General features: G+C 35.8%; 1 protein-coding gene across 16 annotated transcripts in view; it reads right to left on the reverse strand.

Moving 5' to 3' along the window:
- TIAM1 (TIAM Rac1 associated GEF 1) overlaps positions 1 to 8,915 on the reverse strand; it is a 196,862-nt gene that overhangs the window by 76,091 nt on the left and 111,856 nt on the right. The window lies entirely within an intron of this gene.

Here is an 8,915-nt window from a genome sequence, read left to right on the forward strand (position 1 = left end):
AGCACAACAGGTACAGCTACAATTCAATCACAGGTTTACTTGAAATGTTAACTCAGAAATAAAAATATTTCATATTGAAATGATTCTTATATACAGTCTATGTAAGAATCATTAATAAGAAAAGAAAGGTTAATTAAATATTGGCCAGATTGGACATACTTATCCAGTCAGCCAAAAGTAGCAAACTTCCCATCAAGTGATTTTTCTTCCCCTTGAAATCAAATTAGTGTTTTCCTTCCAAGTGCATCACTTGGAATAAATGCCATCAATGAATGTTGACTCTGAATGACCACATAGACGTTCTCCAAGATGATCTGTCCTGAATCTGGCAGTTCCATTGAACTGAAAGCTTTATTATGCTTCTTTATAATTACCAGACCTCACTACTTACAATTTCAAACTTGTTATTTACATTATTCCAGCATACAGTACTAAGCTCTAGACTGGTTTTCAACCATGAAAACTTCCAATTCCATTGTGAGTAAATGGATTATATCATATTTTGTCTGCATAAACTTTAGTTTGGAAATACCTTTTGGAAAGCTAAGATATGGCATGACAGTCAGAAGAGGCTTTAATACAAAATATAAGCATCTGGGTCTATATAGATTTTATGCAAATACTCTCTCTCATCTCCCACCCCACAAAATCCCCTGCAAGCTTCAAAACCCACAAATTGGCAATAATTTTTTATCAGTTCTAACTAAAATGTTGGTATCTGATTATTCTGTATATCACTATATGGAAGTTTTTGGTGAAGTGCTTTTCCACCCTATTCTCAAATGCCTATCCTTTAGTTCTTTCCCATAACTGCCAGCTCTTCCTCTGGATCCAAGAATCAAGGAAAAGCAGCAATAATCCTCAAATTGGTGTTTTCCTAAAGTATTTTTTGTCCCCATCTTTCCAAGACTTCTTGCATCACTGGGCAGCCCCTAAAAGACTATAGACATAGTTCAGTTCTCCTTGAGGCTTCTGGTGCTCAGCCAAAACAGGGGGGGGGCAATTATAAGCAGAATTCATATTATGAGTTTTTTGCCCTCTTTGTCAAAAACTGATCCAGGTGATACACTGAGTCATTACTGCTTCTCGGTAAAATTTCAGCAATATTGCCACAGGCAAAACTGATAACCTCCTCCCAGAAGCCACACTCATAATCCTATATATTAATGCAGGAATTTTACAGATATTTCAGCAGAAAAATACTGACAGAGTAAGACCTGGCTTGCTCCAGGGAAACTTGTTAAATACTTAAATTGCTACATATTATAGTTCCATGTAAGCTCGCGTTTTAACCAGTGGTGAAATCCATTTTTTTTACTACCAGTTCTATGGTCGTGGCTGGTGGGCATGGTGTGGCTTGGTGGGTGTGGTAGGGGAAGGATACTGCAAAATCTCCATTCCCACCCACTCCAGGGGAAGGATACTGCAAAATCTCCATTCCCTCTCCTCCTGGGGTAAGGATACTGCAAAATCTTCATTACCACCCCACTCTGGAGCCAGCCAGAAGTGGCATTTGCCAGTTCTCTGAACTAGTCAAAATTTCTGTTACCGGTTCTCTGAACTACTCAAGAATTCTACTACCAGTTCTCCAGAATTTGTCAGAATCTGCTGGATTTCACACCTAGTTTTTTTAAGTCTATAGAATTGGGTGATCACTATATCACCTTTGGCCCCTATGATGCTGGCAGATGTTCCATTCCTAAGCTTTACCAGTAGTAAACATTATTTTATCACATTCTGAGAAGCAGCTACAGTTATTTTACACAATGGAACAATGAGATTGAGGAAGATGAACTGAATCCAGATAGAGCTCAGATTTGAATGAAAGTATTTGATGAAAATAATGAAAATTATAATAGTAGTAATTGGCCAATAGAGTTTCAACAGTTTGATTACTATTGGCAATATCTGTTTTATCTTAGGGCATTCATGACAATTAAATCTTCATTATGGTATAGCGAGAGCTGTGCTATTATGCCCCATCAAGCTTACAGTATAAATATTGAATGGCATTTTTTAAAATCACGTGATGGACAGAAATCATTCTTGAACACAAATAAGAGAAATTATAGCAGATACAGAAAGTTGTTTCAAATATTAAAGAAGTAATGTTTTATGCTAGCCTTCCTCAACTGGGTGTCCTCTTGATGCATTGGTGTAATTTTCCAAATACATACAAAGGGCATTCAGGATGGGATTGGTTGTTTTATACAGAGTTATAGATTTAGATATGAAATCCTATGGAGATTTTGGAGATCCTAGGGGCACTTCCACGTAACAGTCATGTTATAACTGAACACATAACTCAAGAGTGGATTTTCTAGTTGTCTCTATGGTTAATAATAGCTAATCAATGTTATCAAGCTATGAAGAAGCTATTCAGACCATTGTGTACTTCATACTTTTTCTGAGTCTATGCATGTATCTTAAAATGTAAAATATGAATATGACACACAAGCTTTGCAAACATGTGCACCACATGGAACGATTACTACAGTGTTATGAATGGTTGCAGCTGTTTTTGATTAAATGTTTGATGACAAAAGTCCAAGTTCATCTCAGTGAAATATGTTAATGGGACTAGTTATTTTCCTGTTTCCCTAAGAAACTGTTAAGGTGGTCTATATGAAAGCTATCTTAACTGCAAGAACATGCTAGAAGAGATATTTTTCATATTTTATGATGTTTACAAAAATAAAAACTTCCTTTTAAGTTGGAGCAAACAGTCTTGCCTTTCAGCAAAATATGAGGATTATTTGCATTTACCTTTAAATATATTTTCAAAGTATGCAAGATAGAACAAGAAAAATGCTGAAGAAGCAAACTAGTTGCATACAAGCAGCTTGTCTGAACAATTTCATAAAGGAATTGAGACAGAAATTAGTTATGATGCACCAGATGTCAAACCAGTCATAGAAAAATGTAAAGAAAAATCATTCAGGAAAAAAAAGATTGAAAAATATACTTAACTGCAAATGTTAACTCTTCCAAACAACACTCATCTAATTGAACATAGTTTCTCATCAGTTGTAGCAATTCTTTGTAAATTTTCACAAGATGTCCTTGAAATGTATAATATATAATCAAGAGATTTCCTTAACTCAAAAACTTCAATTGTGTGCGCAAAATTAAAATGTGTACATTCAATACAAAGAGCAAACCAAATCATTGTAATTATCTAAAGCCATTATATTTGGACTATATACAGCATATGCAATGGTGAGGTGCCAGGGTAGGAGGAAGAATCACAAATGTTTATTGTACTGGTTGAAATCATTTATTTTATATAACAATATCAAGCCTTTAAAATCAAAGTTCTTTTGACTATCCCAGTAATATGGAAGCACTGCCCAGGCTGACAGCTCTTGGTTAAAAAAAGCCTTTGGGATTAGCTGCTCTTAAACTGGCCACTAGTTTCTTCTGAGAAGGAAGAAATATAAGAGTGCTTCCCAGTGGAACTCCACTCAGGCAACATCTTCCCATGCTCTTTGTGCCTATAAAATTTCTGGTCTTTTTTATGGTAATTGTGGTTTGTTCCTCCGGTTTGTTCTCTGACATCTATCATTCTTATTCTGAATTTCCAGTTTCCAGCTTCTGAGTTTCGAAGCCCTGTCAATCATCCTGCTTGCAAGAAAATGGACAGCACATGAAAAATAACAGTACTAGCACTCATATTTTGTTTCTGCTATTAGCATCCAGAACATAATGGTCTGAATATGCAGGTTCCTCCATATAAAAACTGAGATTCTTAAAGTGAGCTTAAACTGAGCTTCAGTGATGACTCAAGATTCTCAAACTGAGCTTCAATTATGGCGATTGCAAGGATAAGCCCTTGAAAAGCTTTTTTGCAGACATGGAAGTGGGATGCTATAGCTTTCTATCAACATATTTCTGTTTTGAAGCTATAGCTTTTAGATTTCTTGGTAAACTTCTATCCATGTGCTAATGAGAGCCACTCCTGATTAGTTTTGTAGGGAGGGGATCAGCCAACCTCAGATAGTTCTACCATCTACTGAGATATCACGGACAATAGCTAGTAGTCTCATTATCCTATGTGTGGAAGTCCCCTTGGTTTATTGTATGTCTCCAGCCTTTAAACCATTACCACCAGAGGTGAAATCTACTTACTTTCCTTACCAGTTCGGAAACACATGCACCCCGCGCGCGCTTCGCTCGTGCGCACATCACATGCACGTGCAGATCTGCGCATGCGCAAAACCTTCTGCGCATGCACAGAAGGTAAAAATCACATTACTTTCTGGTTAAAACCAGGAAATAATGACACCTGGGTGGGTGGGCGGAGCTTTGCTCCGCCATTGCTACCAGATCACCGAACCACTGGCCAAGATCACTACCGGACCGGGTGATCTGGTCCGATCCAGGAGCATTTCACCCCTGATTACCACCTACTGATTTTTGTTACATTTGCAGTGGCACTCACACCTGAGCATTAGAAATAGAAAACATGATGAAACATCCATTTTCAAACTCCAATCATTTCAAAATATTCTACTATTAAGATAACAGAAAAGGCTTTCAGGTTTGTTAATACCACTAAATGGTGTTCATGGGCAGTAATTTCTAACTCTCCTCTCTTCACTTCCTTTTTTCTCCTCAGTTCTTTGAATCCTCTCTTTTTCTCTTTAGTTCTTTGGTGCGAGAGAAAAAAAGGCAACCTGCCATTTGTTTCAGAAGAGCAGCAACAATGCTATTTTTATATTCCCCAGATGAAAAGTTTTAACATTTATTCTATGTTAGCCATAAGTGAAAGTGCAGATTCCTCCTGAATCTTCACAGGAAATTTCTTTTTTAAAAAAAATGGAAACACTGATGCCTAGTAAATTTGTATACTACCTACCTGGCCAATATATGATTTACACATCATTTTAACTTTAGCCATAATTTACATTCATTCTGACATAATATTTATTGCCAGAGGAAAGATATTTTTAAATAAGTCCTTGAACTTTCAGTTCAGTTGAGGAACATATGCAAAAACAGTACACTGAGCAATTTGCACAATACAGTAGAATTTCATGTTAAGTTAATGAAGGAAAATAGTATTACTGTTGTAATATTTAATATTTTATATTGCTGTATCTTAGCTCTATGTTAGATGCCGTAGAAAAATTAAATGGCAGAGAGTGATAAATATATGGTTTATAATAGCCACTAGGCAACCCATGCCTTGCTGGATCATCATTTCAAAGACATTTCCTTACCAGATTCTTCAATTGCCTTCAGCAGTGACAGAACTTCTAATGTGCTGGCTTCACTAGAAATGTGGGGATACATTCAAAGATGTATCTGCCTTAAAAATAGTCCATGTTGATCTGTGTAGCACAAACATCACCATAGGAAATGTTTTATGACATTTTGTATTCTTTCATGAGGTAGTGGGTTTCAAATCCTGGCGCTACCGGTTCGTTATCAGTAGTACGCAGGTGCATGCGCTCATTTTGTGAATGTGTGGCACTTCTATACATGTGCAGAAGCTTCTGTGCATGCACAGAGCATTTTTGATGACATCTGGGCAGGTGGGCAGAGCCTCTCGCCACCGCCACTACCGGTTCGTGCAAACCGGGGCGAGCCAGGAGCAATCCACCACTGGTTTTATGACAATTTTTATAAAATTTGCCAAATTTCAATTCCAGGGGAGTTGTGGATTGTGAATTTTGGACATACTCTCTCTAAATTAGCCCATTTGAGGTATCTTGATTTTTTTTTAAAAAGCTATCTTTTTTCTAGATATATTGCACTTCAGTTTCCATAGTCTCTATCCTGAAAAGTCAGCAACAGCACAGCATAAGGTTTATGGAAGTTGAGACTTTATTTTAAAACCTTGTAACATAAATTTCGAAGCTCTCTACTTTGTCTATAAATTCTAACAAAGCAAAGATATGGTTATATGAAGAATTTACATACAATAATTAATATGCAACAATGGGAATTTCAATGGGAGAAAAATATTTACACTGAATATTAGAGAAAACTGATGTAATATGTTTTAGCACTGGTGTAATAATCCAGTCAGATCACTAAAAAGGGCAGTTCTCTAAATATGAGAACAATTATTTGAAATATAATGAACAGAATTGAGGATTTTTCCAACTTGGTCGCAATGTTGGAATACTAAATAATGTTGGAAAATGATTTGTTGAATTTGCTTTTCAGCTTTTTTAAAAAAATTCTCTTTTATATGCCTACAATTATGTATTTTTATTTTTTACCAAATAAGGAATTTGGTAAAATTTAATTTTTGTAATGTAACAATTAAGGTTTATAGCTATTTAAAAGTACACAAAATTCTTTCTCAGAAGAATGGCTAATGAACCTGAGGGAATGCCTTACTATCCAGAATAACTTTATGGTTCACAAGTAAATCAAACACAGAATTTACTTCAACCTGAAACCATTTCTGGAGAGGAACTCTCTATATGAACTTGTATTACATCTAATTATATTGTATTAGGTTTCTATTAACATAACATTTTTAATTTGCTGGATAGAAACTACTGTAATTATTAATCTCATTTTATGATTTATATTGTTCTGACTATTGATACTGATATTGATATATGATCTGTAGTTTTTAAAGCAATATAATGTAATCAGTTATTCAAACGAACCAAACAAAAAGGATTACAGAAATTTGGTCTATCCTATTTAAGAGCTCCAGACACAAGAAGGATTAATTTTTCATCTTTGTGCTATGCAGAAAACCATTCTGGAATACTTGGAAAGGTAGGTCTTGTTTTCTATGCTTGCAAAGAGGAAAGCTATTATCTTGACAACATTTTGAGTCTGTCCTTTCAAATATTGAATTTAAAGAAAGTCACCAAATTCAAATCAATCCCATATTTTATTATGCTCCAGTTACTTTTCATATAATATAATAAAAATCCTAAATTTCAATCTTGACTTCTTCAAAACTTGTCCCAGAAATCCTAAACACAATATATGGTCCTGGCTATATTTTTATTGCTATGGGCAGATTCTTCCCAATTTTCTTCCTTTAGTTGATAATCCATTGGGGCTCCTACTTCTTTTGTCTGATTGTTTCCTAGCATAATGAAATGTGAGAATGACCTTGGGGAAAGACGGGAGGAGATGCTGTATAGGCTTTAATCAGACAAGAAAGGTAGGAGCCCCCAGTGACTTAATAATCAGAGAAAGAAACTTAGAAAAGACTCACCCTAATGGATCAAACAGTTAAAAGTAGAAGTGGGATGTTTTGTACTATCCGACTTGCAAATTGCTATTAATGTAGCCATACAATCAAGTAGATTTAGCTCATCAAGCCATGTCTCCTCCTTCATTTATCCAGCAGTAAACACCTTTGCTGATATATTTGCAGCATCTCTTTCTCTCGACCCCCAAAGTCATCCACACATTCCATTACAACACAGGACATAATACAGAAACATCATTGTTAATGCTTATGGATGACCTTTGGAGGGCTCAGCAACAGAGATGGTGCAACTGACAGGCATTGCTAGGGGACCTTTGCACGGATACAGTATGTCTTATATGCCAATTATTCTCATTCCTCAACAGGGAAGCCTTGCAGTCACTTGTACTTTGGTCACTTTCCAGTTGGACTATTGCAACATATTCCACATGAGGTTAGCCTCAAAGACCATCTGGGAATTACAGCTGCTCTAGAATACAACAGCTTGTAGCACACTGAGTGCTTCTCTGTTTACCCATATTATATTATTGCTGTGTGAGATGCCCTGGCTCTGAGTTTCTTTCTGGGTATAATTCAAAGTGTCAGTCATAATCTTTAAAGCCCCATGGCATAGGAACAGGTTATCTGCAGGACCACCTCTCTTCTGAGGGTATATGCTTATCTCACTATATCAGATAAAGTAGGCATGCTCCAGGTCCCTTCCCTCAAACGTTGCCATCTAATGGGGCTTGGGAAGGATGCTTTTTCTATGGCAGTCCCTATCCTGTGGAATACCCTCCCCCTTGTGTTTGGCAGTCTCCCACACTCTTAGCTTTTCAGAAAGTTGTTAAGAATTGGCTTTTCCATTAGGCATTAGGATAACAAGGTTGGATCTCAGGAGACTGTGTAGCTGGATAGATGTCTTTGAGTGAGTGAATGCCATGTTTGCTGTTGGATTGTTTTATTGTTATGTTGTTATTGCTATTAACTGACCAGAGATATGTTTCACATGATGGGCAAGCATACAAATCAATCAATCAATCAATCAAATAAATAAATAAATAAATAAATAAATAAATAAATAAATAAATAAATAAATAAATAAATAAAAAAAGAAAGAAAGAAAGAAAGAAAGAAAGAAAGAAAGAAAGAAAGAAAGAAAGAAAGAAAGAAAGAAAGAACTGTTCACGCTTTAATGTCTAATAAGTATGTTTAAAATATAATCTTTCAACCTCATTCAGTTAACCCTAATTTGGAAATAAATTATTTCAATGGATCTAACTTTCACCAAGTACACTTGGAATTCCATCCGAATCCCAATGTGGCTTTATGCTCTAATATTTATATCTCAATGTTCAAGCTATAATTAGTGCTGCTAAATACATTTTTTTTTTTTGATTTATATGCCGCCCTTCTCCGGAGATTCAGGGCGGTTTACAGTGCGTTAAGCAATATTAATTACCATTATTGAAAACCAGAGGGATTAGTGTACAACATCTCTTATGCAGGCAAGTCACTAGAAGCACAAACAAATCCCCTTTCAATGTAGATTATATCTTTAGTTAGGAAGGTTCAAAAACCCATCAAGGGACATTTCATATTATAGTCTTCTAATCTTTATTATTTTTAATAAAATTTGAGTTGGGTCTACCAAGTTAAAAGCAGATTTGTCAATAACTGATGGCTATCTCACCAATCCAATTTACATTTTGCCCTTTTCACAGCTACACAGCTGAAAAACCAA

Source organism: Pantherophis guttatus, chromosome 5 (assembly GCF_059756535.1).
Source record: "Pantherophis guttatus breed Tessera chromosome 5, ASM5975653v1, whole genome shotgun sequence".
In the NCBI taxonomy this organism is placed as follows: Eukaryota; Metazoa; Chordata; class Lepidosauria; order Squamata; family Colubridae; genus Pantherophis; species Pantherophis guttatus.